Here is a 15,125-nt window from a genome sequence, read left to right as displayed (position 1 = left end):
GCATTTAGTATGCAATGTTGAATAATAATTTTAATGATTTGATACAGTAGAAAATGATAAGGTTTTGCATTAGTTTATACTAACCTAGCTCATGAGTTCTTATTGAGTTTGGTGTGGATGAAGCTTTTGATAACAAGAGGAACCATGATATGAGAGGAATTAAGGAGACACAAAAGTTCAAGCTTGGCGATGCCCAAGGCACCCCAAGATAATATTTCAAGAAGTCTCAAGCATCTAAGCTTGGGGATGCCCTGGTAGGCATCCCACCTTTCTTCTTCAACAACTATCGGTTAGTATCGGTTGAACCTAAGTTTTTGCTTCTTCACATGAGTTGTGCTATCCTTGTAATGTCATTTTATCTTGCTTTGCTTGCTGTTTGAATGAAATACCAAGATCTGAAATTCTTAAATGAGAGAGAGTCTTCATAGAGCTACATAATTATTTAGCTACTCATTGATCTTCACTTATATCTTTTTGGAGTAGTTTTTCATTTACTCGTGTGCTTCACTTATATCCTATGAGTAAATGGTTGAATGAGTTGAATGTCATAAATCTGAAATTATATATGTATCATTTGCTTATCCCATGGGGAGTAATGACTTGACATCGAAGAAGTAGAGGTTGTAAATTTATTGAAGGTTAGCAAGCATCGTATTGGTCATTTGAACAATTCATGAAAGAATATTGAAGGAAGAGAGATTCCACATATAAATATACTATCCTAGACATCTTTTATGATTGTGAGCACTCACTAAGTATGACATGCTAAAGAGTCGATGTTGGACAAGGAAAACAACGTAATGGGTTATGTTTCCTCACATCTTAGTTAAAGTATATTGTCATGGATCATTCAAACATGTTGAGCTTGCCTTTCCCCCTCATGCTAGCCAAATTCCTTGCACCAAGTAGAGATACTACTTGTGCTTCCAAATATCCTTAAACCCAGTTTTGCCATGAGAGTCCACCATACCTACCTATGGATTGAGTAAGATCCTTCAAGTAAGTTGTCATCGGTGCAAGCAATAAAAATTGCTCTCTAAATATGTATGATCTGTTAGTGTGAAGAAAATAAGCTTTATACGATCTTGTTATGGAAGCAATAAAAGCGACGGATTGCATAATAAAGGTCCATATACAAGTGGCAATATAAAGTGACGTTCTTTTGCATTAAGATTTTGAGCATCCAACCATAAAAACGCATGACAACCTCTGCTTCCTTCTGCGAAGGGCCTATCTTTTTTACTTTATGTCTTTTACTTTATGCAAGAGTCAAGGTGATCTTCACCTTTCCCTTTTTCATTTTATCCTTTGGCAAGCACCTCATGTTGGAAAGATCCTGATATATATATCCAATTGGATGTAAGTTAGCATGAACTATTATTGTTGACATCACCCAAAGGTGAATACGTTGGGAGGCAACACTATAAGCCCCTATCTTTCTCAGTGTTTGATTAAAACTCCATAACCATTAGTATTGCATGAGTGTTAGCAATCATGGAAGACTATATGATAGTTGAGTATGTGGAGTTTGCCAAATCATAGCTCTGACATAGACCCTACCTGAAAATAGGATGAATTGTAATTGTTTGATGACTAAGAATGAAGTTTGCTAGTTTTCAAGAAAGTGTATGGTCTATGCTTTAACATGTGAATTGCTTGTTACTTGTTCGTGAGAAGTTTTATGAGATGGACAACTGTTATGACATATAATCATGCTAGAAAAGGTGATTGAAATTATCATTGATCAAACTTGTGCACCTGCTAGCATTCACACTTCATAAATTCTTTCCTTTATCATTTACCTACTTGAGGACGAGCAGGAATTAAGCTTGGGATGCTGATACGTCTCCAAAATATCTATAATTTATGAAGCATTCATGCTATTTTATTATCTGTTTTGAATGATTACGGGCTTTATTATACACTTTTATATTACTTTTGGGACTAACCTATTAACCGGAGGCCCAACCCACATTGCTGTTTTATTGCCTGTTTCAGTATTTCGAAGAAAAGGAATATCAAACGGAGTCCAAAAGGAATGAAACCTTCGGGAGTGTTATTTTTGGAACGAACATGATCCGGGAGACTTGGAGTACAAGCCAGGGAAGCTTCAAGGAGGCCAGGAGATAAGAGGGCGCGCCCACCCCCTGGGTGCGCCCCCCTATCTCGTGGGCCCCTCGAGCCTCCCCCGACCGACTTCTTTCGCCTATATATTCCCTTATACCCTAAAACCATCGAATACGAAGATAGATCAGGAGTTCCGCCGTCGCAAGCCTCTGTAGCCACCAAAAACCTCTCAGGAGCCCATTCCGGCACCCTGCCGGAGGGGGGATCCCTCACTGGTGGCCATCTTCATCATCCCGGTGCTATCCATGACGAGGAGGGAGTAGTTCAGCCTCAGGGCTGAGGGTATGTACCAGTAGCTATGTGTTTGATCTCTCTCTCTCTCTCTCGTGTTCTCTCTATGGCACAATCTTGATGTATCGTGATCTTTGCTATTATAGTTGGATCTTATGATGTGTCTCCCCCTCTACTCTCTTGTGATGAATTGAGTTTTCCTCTTGAAGTTATCTTATCGGATTGAGTCTTTAATGATTTGAGAACACTTGATGTATGTCTTGCCGTGCTTATCTGTGGTGACAATGGGATATCACGTGATCCACTTGATGTATGTTTTGGTGATCAACTTGCGGTTCCGCCCATGAACCTATGCATAGGTGTTGGCACATGTTTTCAACTTGACTCTCCGGTAGAAACTTTGGGGCACTCTTTGAAGTACTTTGTGTTGGTTGTATAGATGAATCTGAGATTGTGTGATGCATATCATATAATCATGCCCACGGATACTTGAGGTGACAATGGAGTATCTAGGTGACATTAGGGTTTTGGTTGATTTGTGTCTTAAGGTGTTATTCTAGTATGAACTCTATGATAGATTGAACGGAAAGAATAGCTTCATGTTATTTTACTACGGACTCTTGAATAGATAGAACAGAAAGGATAACTTTGAGGTGGTTTGTACCCTACCATAATCTCTTCGTTTGTTCTCCGCTATTAGTGGCTTTGGAGTGACTCTTTGTTGCATGTTGAGGGATTGTTATATGATCTATCTATGTTATTATTGTTGAGAGAACTTGCACTAGTGAAAGGATGAACCTTAGGCCTTGTTTCCTACCATTGCAATACCGTTTAAGCTCACTTTTATCATTAGTTACCTTGCTGTTTTTATAATTTCAGATTACAAATACCTATATCTACCATCCATATTGCACTTGTATCACCATCTCTTCGCCGAACTAGTGCAGCTATACAATTTACCATTGTATTGGGTGTGTTGGGGACACAAGAGACTCTTTGTTATTTGGTTGCAGGGTTGTTTGAGAGAGACCATCTTCATCCTATGCCTCCCACGGATTGATAAACCTTAGGTCATCCACTTGAGGGAAGTTTGCTAGTGTCCTACAAACCTCTGCACTTGGAGGCCCAACAACGTCTACAAGAAGAAGGTTGTGTATTAGACATCACACTACTTTTTCCAAATACTTTGCTTGTGCTCCTCCGTGATTAGCAATTGTCCTCTTCCTTTAGAATGTCTGATACACAAGAACAACATTTGAATGGATAAATATGGTATGATGACAGATGGAATATGTACTGAAAATGGATAGGCAGGGCGTATTCACATACACGATGTGTAAACTAAGCTAATGGCAGTGCAACAAAGTAGAAGCAATGCAAAGCATCAGTTGCAAGATATGTGCGGCCAATATAACCTTGGAAAGTTAGAGCAAGCACCTTGATGGGTGAATAAGATCGGGCATCTGCCTCTGACTCCTCCACTAGGGAGCTACATTTACTTAGGTCTCCCTCTAGCTCAGAATCACTGTTAGGATCATATTCTGAGCATGAATCCGTAGGTGGAGAGCGTTTGCATTGCATTGTATCCATACTTGATTTCAGTCCCTTAATGCCAAGTTTGACAGTCATGGCATTGTTCTGCTTTATTCTTTTCATGCGCGCAAGCTCATAATCATTATGATGCTGTTTAGAATCTGAGATTCATGAAAACATAAAAAGTAGTCAGATTATCTACGGAATGCATTGCGGATTCAACTTGAAGAGTGTCTCCCTATAAACCCCTACATATGCAAAGTTCACCCCCAACCGTGCTGACCAGACCACACACAAAAATACAAACCCCTTATGCCTCTATAACAGGCAGACACACATTTCAAAACTGAAGTAGGAACATTAGAATCATATGAAATTCGTATTTGAACAAATAAACTAAGGAATTATGAGTGGCATAATGTTCAGCTTCAAGGGTGGAGTGTTGGTAGTGCGACACAAAGCTAGTAGGCAGATTGTATTCCATGTAAAATATTGAAGCCTATGTAAAAGCTAGAAATGACACTTTCTTTCTATACAATGCAGTGTTCGTTGCCCACACATGATGGAAGAGATCACACAGAGAAATACTATTCACTCATGTCTACGGTTCCAGTATTTTGAAACAGGGTGGTCCACCCTAAAAGAATATTGACACAAATATGACAATGCAAGCATAGATATAGTGAATCAAACATTTACTTGTGAGCTTACTAGGATAAGTATGCAGAATTGTAACTGCAGTAAGAGACCGTCCAAAATCTGAATCAAGAAGTTTGTGTAGCACTTATTGTTTGCAACTAATCGACGTGAATAATTGGATATTATATCGAATGAGTAAGAAAGACAAGTAAAATTGTCAACAAACCTGACTTGCAGTAGTAATCTGGGTCAATGTCACTACGACCAACAATCCAAAATGACTAGTGTCTGTTCCTAGGGCCGGAATTTTGAAAACCCTGTGAACTTTACAGGTACTAAAGATTACTGAAATACATTTGAACCATTAAGTGTAGGTAGCACTCAGTACACAACAAACCCTAATGACTGTCCTGCCTAATGAGTAATGAATCAATTAGAAAATGGGTGATGAGGAGTGGCTGCTGAGTGTTGAGGACGTATCTGAGGATAAATCGGGTTGTCTTAGTGGGTGCTGCACGCCTGAGCCCTGAATGAACTAGGAAGTAGGCACGGCGGCGCGCCTGGGTAGTGGTGACACTGTTGGGCGAGCAGCTCCCAACCTCCTGTTAGTCCGGCGTCTCCTCCTAGAGTCATGCCATCCGGGGACGGCAAGTCGCCGGCGAGGCAGGTGGCTGGGGGCGAGTAGAGATCGGAAGCGCGCAACAGAACAGAGGAGAATCGGGGCCTCTGACGACCCAAAATCCCAGGATGGGCCGGCCCATCGTGGGCACCCTGTAGAGATACAACCCGAGCGACGAACATGCATTTTCAAAACTAATTTAGGAACATTTAGCTCACCAATTAAACGACTCTGTTTTAATAATATCAGATTCGTATTTGAACAACTAAGCTTGTTTAGCTTGATGGGTGGAGCAGTGCTATTATGACATGAAGCATGTATTCTGATCGTATAGTGATCATAAAAGGGGGAAACTCTAAGCATATTTTTTAGCAAAAGAGGGTTTCCGCTCCGATTTCTATTAAAGAAACCACCCGGAACCAACATGATCAATTAAACCCTAAGCATGATCAATTAAACCGTATTATCACTGTGCCATGGCAGATTTGAAGCTGCAAACCGGAGAAATGATATTTAGCATCCATTGTTTGCTTCGAACTAAGAACTAAATTCTAAGAGCTAAAAAGAAAGTAGAGTAACCAAGTTACGATCTATTTTCTGATTGAGATCAAAAAGTTGAGGAGATATGAAGTACCACCTCTCTTGCGGTGCCGTGTAGGCATCGGGGGTGATGTCTACTACACAACCTTCTTCTTGTAGACGTTGTTAGGCCTGCAAGTGCACAGGTTTGTAGGACAGTAGAAAATTTCCCTCAAGTGGATGACCTAAGGTTTATCAATCTGTGGGAGGCGTAGGAGGAAGATGGTCTCTCTCAAGCAACCCAGCAACCAAATAACAAAGAGTCTCTTGTGTCCCCAACACACCCAATACAACGGTAAATTGTATAGGCGCACTAGTTCGGTGAAGAGATATTGATACAAGTGCAATATGGATGGTAGATAGAGGTTTTTGTAATCTGAAAATATAAAAACGGCAAGGTAACTAATGATAAAAGTGAGCGTAAACGGTATTGCAATGGTAGGAAACAAGGCATGGGGTTCATACTTTCACTAGTGCAAGTTCTCTCAACAATAATAACATAGATAGATCATATAACAATCCCTCAACATGCAACAAAGAGTCACTCCAAAGCCACTAATAGCGGAGAACAAACAAAGAGATTATGGTAGGGTATGAAACCACCTCAAAGTTATTCTTTCGGATAGATCTATTCAAGAGTTCGTACTAGAATAACACCTTAAGACACAAATCAACCAAAACCCTAATGTCACCTAGATACTCCATTGTCACCTCAAGTATCCGTGGGCATGATTATACGATATGCATCACACAATCTCAGATTCATCTTTTCAACCAACACAAAGTACTGCAAAGAGTGCCCCAAGGTTTCTACCGGAGAGTCAAGACAAAAACGTGTGCCCACCCTTATGCATAGGTTCATGGGCGGAACCCGCAAGTTGATCACCAAAACATACATCAAGTGGATCACGTGATATCCCATTGTCACCACAGATAAACACGACAAGACATACATCAAGTGTTCTCAAATCTTTAAAGACTCAATCCGATAAAATAACTTCAAGAGGAAAACTCAATTCATCACAAGAGAGTAGAGGGGGGAAACATCATAAGATCCAACTGTAATAGCAAAGCTCGCGATACATCAAGATCATGCCATAGAGAGAACACAAGAGAGAGAGAGAGAGATCAAACACATAGCTACTGGTACATACCCTCAGCCCCAAGGGTGAACTCCTCCCTCCTCATCATGGATATCGCCGGGATGATGAAGATGGCCACCGGTGAGGGATCCCCCCTTCGGCAGGGTGCCGGAACGGGCTCCCGAGAGGTTTTTGGTGGCTACGGAGTCTTGCAGCGGTGGAACTCCCGATCTATCTTCGTATAAATGTTTTTAGGGTACGTGGACTTATATAGGCGAAAGAAGTCGGTCGGGGGAGCCTCAAGGGGCCCAGGAGACAGGGGGCGCGCCCAGGGGGATGGGAGCGCCCTCCTATCTCCTGGCTTCCTCAAACCTTCCCTGGCTTGAACTCCAAGTCTCCCGGATCATATCCTTTCCAAAAATCATGCTCCCGAAGGTTTCATTCCGTTTGGACTCCGTTTGATATTCCTTTTCTTCAAAATACTGAAACAAGCAATAAAATAGCAATATGGGCTGGGCCTCCGGTTAATAGGTTAGTCCCAAAAGTAATATAAAAGTGTATAATAAAGCCCATAATCATTCAAAACAGATAATAAAATAGCATGAATGCTTCATAAATTATAGATACGTTGGAGACGTATCAGCATCCCCAAGCTTAATTCGTGCTCGTCCTCGAGTAGGTAAATGATAAAAGAAAGAATTTATGAAGTGTGAATGCTAGAAGGTGCACAAGTTTGATCGATGATAATTTCAATCACCTTTTCTAGCATTATTAAATGTCATAACAGTAGTTCATCTCATAAAACTTCTCACGAACAAGTAACAAGCAATTCACATGTTAAAGCATAGACCATAAACTTTCTTGAAAACTAGCAAACTATGTTCTCAGTCATCAAACAATTGCAATTCATCTTATTTTCATAAAGGGTCTATGTCAGAGCTTTGATTTAGCAAACTTCACATACTCAACTATCATATAGTCTTCCACAATTGCTAACACTCACGCAATACTAATGGTTATGGAGTTTTAATCGGACACTGAGAAAGATAGGGGCTTATAGTGTTGCCTCCCAACGTATTCACCTTTGGGTGATGTCAACAATAATAGTTCATGCTAACTTACATCCAATTGGATATATATATATATATATATATATATATATATCAGGATCTTTCCAACACGAGGTGCTTGCCAAAGGATAAAATGAAAAAGGGGAAGGTGAAGATCACCTTGACTCTTGCATAAAGTAAAAGATATAAAGTAAAAGATAGGCCCTTCGCAGAGGGAAGCAGAGGTTGTCATGCGCTTTTATTGTTGGATGCACAAAGTCTTAATGCAAAAGAACGTCACTATATTGCCACTTGTATATGGACCTTTATTATGCAGTCCGTCGCTTTTATTGCTTCCATAACAAGATTGTATAAAGCCTATTTTCTCTGCACTAATAAGTCATACATATTTAGAGAGCAATTTTTATTGCTTGCACCAATGACAACTTACTTGAAGGATCTTACTCAATCCATAGGTAGGTATAGTGGACTCTCATGGCAAAACTGGGTTTAAGGATATTTGGAAGCACAAGTAGTATCTCTACTTGGTGCAAGGAATTTGGCTAGCATGAGGGGGAAAGGCAAGCTCAACATGTTTGAATGATCCATGACAATATACTTTAACTAAGATGTGAGGAAACATAACCCATTACGTTGTTTTCCTTGCCAACATCGACTCTTTAGCATGTCATACTTAGTGAGTGCTCACAATAATAAAAGATGTCTAGGATAGTATATTTATATGTGGAATCTCTCTTCCTTCAATATTCTTTCATGAATTGTTCAAATGACCAATACGATGCTTGCTAACCTTCAATAAATTAACCTCTACTTCTTCGATGTCAAGTCATTACTCCCCATGGGATAAGCAAATGATACATATATAATTTCAGATTTATGACATTCAACTCATTCAACCATTTACTCATAGGATATAAGTGAAGCACACGAGTAAATGAAAAACTACTCCAAAAAGATATAAGTGAAGATCAATGAGTAGCTCAATAATTATGTAGCTCTATGAAGACTCTCTCTCATTTAAGAATTTCAGATCTTGGTATTTCATTCAAACAGCAAGCAAAGCAATATAAAATGACATTACAAGGATAGCACAACTCATGTGAAGAAGCAAAAACTAAGGTTCAACCGATACTAACCGATAGTTGTTTGAAGAAGAAAGGTGGGATGCCTAATGGGGCATCCCCAAGCTTGGATGCTTGAGACTTCTTGAAATATTATCTTGGGGTCCCTTGGGCATCCCCAAGCTTGAACTTTTGTGTCTCCTTAATTCCTCTCATATCATGGTTTCTCTATTTCTCAAAAACTTCATCCACATAAAACTCAACAAGAACTCGTGAGCTAGGTTAGTATAAACCAATGCAAAACCTTACCATTTTCTACTATAACAAATCACTAAAATTATTATTCAAAATGGCATAGTAAATGTCTCTGCATATTTAATACTCATATCCTCAAATAGAATCATTAAACAAGCAAACATATGCAAACAATGCAAACATAACAGCAATCTGCCAAAACAGTATAGTCTGTAAAGAATGCAAGATTAATCATACTTCCCTAACTCCAAGAATTATGAGAAAAATACTATGCTGTAGAAGATTTATCAGAGCTCATTATGAAAAAAGTTTCAACATTATACCATTCTCTGAATTTTCTAGGGAATTTTTGCAACAGCAGTAAACTTTCTGTTTTCAAACAGCAACATGTATACTAGCAAAATAAGCATGGCAAAGGCTATCCTTGACTTTTTTATTGAAACTAAAGATGCAAAACATTATTATAAATAACAGAAAGCAAATACTAACAAAAGAAAATGACGCTCCAAGCAAAACACATATCATGTGGTGAATAAAAAATATAGCTCCAAGTAAAGTTATCGATGAACGAAGACGAAAGAGGGGATGCCATCCAGGGCATCCCCAAGCTTAGGCTCTTGGTTGTACTTGAATATTACCTTGGGGTGCAGTGGGAATCGCCAAGATTAGGCTATTGCCACTCCTTATTCCATAGTCCATCGAATCTTTACCCAAAACTTGAAAACTCCACAACACAAAACTCAACAGAAAACTCGTAAGCTCCGTTAGTATAAGAAAATAAAACCACCACTTAGGTACTGTAATTAACTCATTCTAAATTCATATTTGTGTAATATCTACTGTATTCCAACTTCTCTATGGTTCATACCCTCTGATACTACTCATAGATTCATAAAAATAAGCAAACAACACATAGAAAAGAGAATCTGTCAAAAACAGAACAGTCTATAGTAATCTGTATTAAACTTATACTTCTGGAACTCCAAAAATTCTACAAACTTAGGAAGTCCTAAGAAATTTGTGTACCAATCCAGATAAAAGAGAATCAGATCATAAGAACGTTTCTGTGAATTAACAAAACGAATTTACTGGGTGCAAAAATTTCTGATTTTCAGCAGGATCAACACAACTATCATTGTAAGCTATCCTAAAGGTCTTACTTGGCACTTCATTGAAACAAAAGCTATAAAACTTGATTACTACAGTAGCATAATCATGTGAACACACAAAAACAGTAAGGGTAAATATTGGGTTGTCTCCCAACAAGCGCATTTCTTTATTGCCTTTCTAGCTAGGCATGATGATGACAATGGTGCTCACATAAAAGATAAGAATTGAAACATAACGGGAGCATCATGAAGCATATGACTAGAACATTTAAGTCTAACCCACTACCTATGCATAGGGATTTTGTGAGCAAACAACTTATGGGAACGATAATCAACTAGCATAGGAAGGCAAAACAAGCATAGCTTCAAGATTTTCAACACATGGAGAGGAAATTTGACATTATTGCAAATCCTACAAGCATATATTCCTCCCTCATAATAATTTTCAGTAGCATCATGAATGAATTCAACAATATAACCAGCACTTACAACATTCTTTTTATGATCTACAAGCATATAAAATTTACTACTCTCCACATAAGCAAAATTCTTCTCATGAATAGTATTGGGAGCAAACTCAACAAAATAATTATCATGCGAGGCATAATCCAATTGAAAACTAAAATCATGATGACAAGTTTCATGGTTATTGTTATTCTTAATAGCATACAAGTCATCACAATAATCATCATAGATAGCAACTTTGTTCTCATAATCAATTGGAACCTCTTCCGAAATAGTGGAATCATCAGTAAATAAAGTTGACACTCTTCCAAATCCACTTTCATAAATATTATAAGATTCAACATCCTCCAAAATAGTGGGATCATTACTTCCTAAAGTTGACACTCTTCCAAACCCACTTTCATCAATATAATCATCATAAATAGGAGGCATGCTTTCATCATATTAAATATTCTCATCAAAACTCGGGGGACTAAACATATCATATTCATCAAACATAGCTTCCCCAAGCTTGTGGCTTTGCATATCATTAGCATCATGGGTGTTCAAGAAATTCATACTAACAACATTGCAATCATGCTCATCATTCAAAGATTTAGTGCCAAATATTTTATAGACTTCTTCTTCTAGGACTTGAGCACAATTTTCCTTTTCATCATACTCACGAAAGATATTAAAAAGACGAAGCGTATGAGACAAACTCAACTCCACTTTTTTGTAATTTTCTTTTATAAACTAAACTAGTGATAAAACAAGAAACAAAAATATTCGATTGCAAGATCTAAAGATATACCTTCAAGCACTCACCTCCCCGACAACGGCGCCAGAAAAGATCTTAGTTGACGGGGTGTGAGTGCCGCTTACCTAGCCTCCCCGGCAACGGCGCCAGAAAAGAGGGGGTGCGATGGATGTCGGTGGCGTTGATGCAGATCTGCGACGGTAGACGGGTGCATCGGGGGATAAGTCCTGTTGCGGTGGAAGAGAAGGTCGTGTGAGCGGCCCCAACAAAGAGGACGACGGTGCCGATGAAGCGAGAGGACGCGATGCAAGGCTCTTGGTCTGTCACCGTGGATGAGAAATGTCCATCTCTAGCAGTGGACGACACGGTCTTGGTAGGCACTCCGGCATGGTGGAGGATGGTGGTGATGGATGGGGTGGAGGAGGACGATGATGGATGGGGTGGCAGACGGAGAAGGCTGGTGCGGGGACGGTGTTCTAGCATAGACGGTGTATGAATGGGAAAATGGAGGGAGAGGTACGGGGAACCATGTTTTTGGGACGCGCCTGCCTGAAATATGGACGTCTCGTCGGTTGGGGATAGGACGGTAATCTCGCATCTCGCCAATATTTGCCCAGAGTGATTTCGGGCGAGGAGATGGTGGTTGGCGCCCATGGTTGGTGCCCATGGTGTATGAACGGGGCTGACAGGTATGGTGGTTGCGTCACGTCTGAGTGAAGTTGCAAACCTGCCCCTATTAAAAATATTTGCCTACAGCGATTTCGGCCGAGTCGAGTTTGTTTTGCTGCCCACCGTGTATGAATGGGGAAATGGAGGGAGAAATAGAGGTCTATCGGACGAGCTTGAATCAAATGTGTTTTGCCGCCCATGTTTGGCGCCCACCGTGTCGGAATGGGCTCGGAGGCAGCCGTGTCACGTCTGATTGAAGTTACTAACCTACACCTATTTAGAGCAATGGAAATCGGGCCGATGGATTGTCCGTGTAATGGGTAGACAGTAATTTCCATCTCCCAAACACTTGGCTTCGGGTAGCTGACATGGGAGTGGACATTTTGCCGCTTCTTTCAAATTTTGGGACAATAAACATCCACATTTACCCTGGCAACTAAATTCGAATCCATTTTGTATTTCTATACGAATCTTTATAAATCATTCTATGTGTTTTTTATATGTTCATAAGCACGACAAATATGTATTCCACTGTCATATATGAATATGGTTTACAAATGCCGATACTCAAATTCAGAAGCTAGAATCCAATTTAAGGTGAATTCGAATATTTGGAACACTTTATGTCGAACTCAAATGCAACACGCAACATAATGTGTACTCCCATTTAGATATGTACACAAGCGATGTATCAAGATTCAAATACCGAGTCAATCAACCAAGAATGTACAGAACTAACAGACATATAAGCATTATAGAGTATATGGATCAATAATATCAACTAACATACATAAGCCAAGCCGCTGTACTTTTTTTGCTACAACATCATCCTTTTTTTAGACAAGCTACTACAGCATCTTGGCCCTTTCCGCTGTGTGCCACTTATGGTCCATCTATACTACTATTATTGCTGAATGCACATTCAGCCTGATTGGCATATTTTTAGGTATGGCACAATAATCAAAATGAAATGTCTCCGAGTCTTATCAATTAATACAGACTTGTGCTCAAATAAAATTACAAACCAAAAAACAAAAATATATATAACATGATCTCTAAAACAAATGGTTTGATTGATTACATGAACAAACAACACAAAGGTTATTCAACGATGGAAAGAACATTTCACCTATGATTTACCAAGTGGGAATTTAATTTCCTTTTTTCCTTCAGGACCTTAACAATGCGGTCAGTCTCAGCTTGCTTCGTTTTGAAATCCACCAAATATTTAATGGTTGTCTTGAGTACTGCTTGTGATTGTGTTGTTTACTTCCTCAACATGTCAACTTCATCTCTAAGTGCAGAAGCAGAATCTCTTTCTACCACTAGTTTAGCCTCTAGAGCATCAGCAGTTGGCAATTCATAATGCACGATTGGGCTGGTGCCACTACTGTGGGATGATACAACGTCCATGGGGACCTCGCTCTTTGATCTTGGGCTAACCTGTTTTGCCATTAAAGTTCCGATTCGATTCAGAAAAGTTGAAGTCAGCAAAACATGTCAAATGGGAGTTATAATAGCAAACCAGTTAAACAAACAAGGAATTAAAGAGTTTCAATTGGATGCTTAACATTATTGTAACCCGTTGTTGCAGCAGCCAAGAAGTTAAACAAACAAGTAGCTATTTAAGTTCAGGAAAACAGGTAATTCTTAACAGTAAGTATCAAACACATAGATAGGTGCAGTCTATAATAGGATTAACCGGCTGTGGCATTACGTAATCAGTACCAAACTAAATTAAGCCAAGCAACGTAATTGGACAATTTTGCAATAAGTGGCTAACTAAAATTCTGAGAAGCAGGTAACTGAACTTAGGCTAGCTCTTTGTACAGGCACACTACAACTTATTTTTCGCTTACAAGGTTCTACGAAGGAGTCCATGGAATCAATTGCTTGGATACACAATCCCAATACTTCTTTCTTCCCACACTGCATTTGTAAGTCGAAAGGTTAATCTGGTAAGATGGTGCATCCTTGATATGTTATATGACGACGTGTAGTCAGACTAGTTGTAGCCACACACATCACGCTGGCTTTTACTGTATATTTCATGCGATTACATTTGGCATATTGAGATCTTAGCAATCTACAATAGGATGAAAAGACTAGCATCCTTCACATTATTAGCAAACTCAGTTCATAGAAACAAGCAATTAAACCATTTTGTGGGTAAATAAAAAAGCCCCACTGGAATATTTTTCACTACCCCAATCATATACACAAAAAGGGGCGACGCCACCATAGGGGCTGGTATGGGCGGCCGCCTTGGGTGGCTGGAAAGTGTGCACCTAGTTTGAGTCGTCCAAGTTGGCCCAGGCTAGTTTTGTTCGCCCCAACGCATGAGTAGGCAATGTAAAAAATGAAGAAAAATGTTTCAATTTGGATGGGCCAATAACATAAGTACAAGGCAGGCCCTATAGCAGGCTCGCGACCCAAACGAGCGCCTCCCATATCGATCGATAGAAGGAAAAATCCCAATTCGTTCGCTCCAGCCTCCAGTCTGGTTCGCTCCTAACCTAGCCGCCGCTGGACAGACCGAAGCAGCACTTCCTCGCGCCCTCGTTGGAGGGCGGTCGTCGGGCTTCAAGCGAACGGAAGGACAAGAAGATGAAGATCCAACCCTAGGTGTAGCCTGCGTGGGAGGCAGCGGCGGCAGCACGAGCATGGCATCAAGCTTTCGCAAACGGACAGCAGCAACTTGCAAGAGTAGCATGCGCAACGAGCAGGTACATCACATCCCTGATTATATCTAATTCAACTGTTCAATTTCTGGCCAATAGTTAAACCTGACGGTGTTGTAAAACCGCTTGTATGTAGGCAATCTATGAGAAAATGAAACCAATTTCTGCTTATTTTATAACTCCCCCAATCAACACTGAACTGACTGAATATGATGTATCTAATCAAGTTTCTGGTGCAAACATACAAGCTCATGTTGTTCTTGAGC

This window comes from Triticum dicoccoides, chromosome 5B, assembly GCF_002162155.2.
Source record: "Triticum dicoccoides isolate Atlit2015 ecotype Zavitan chromosome 5B, WEW_v2.0, whole genome shotgun sequence".
Classification (NCBI taxonomy): Eukaryota; Viridiplantae; Streptophyta; class Magnoliopsida; order Poales; family Poaceae; genus Triticum; species Triticum dicoccoides.
Note: the sequence above shows the minus strand (reverse complement) of the source record.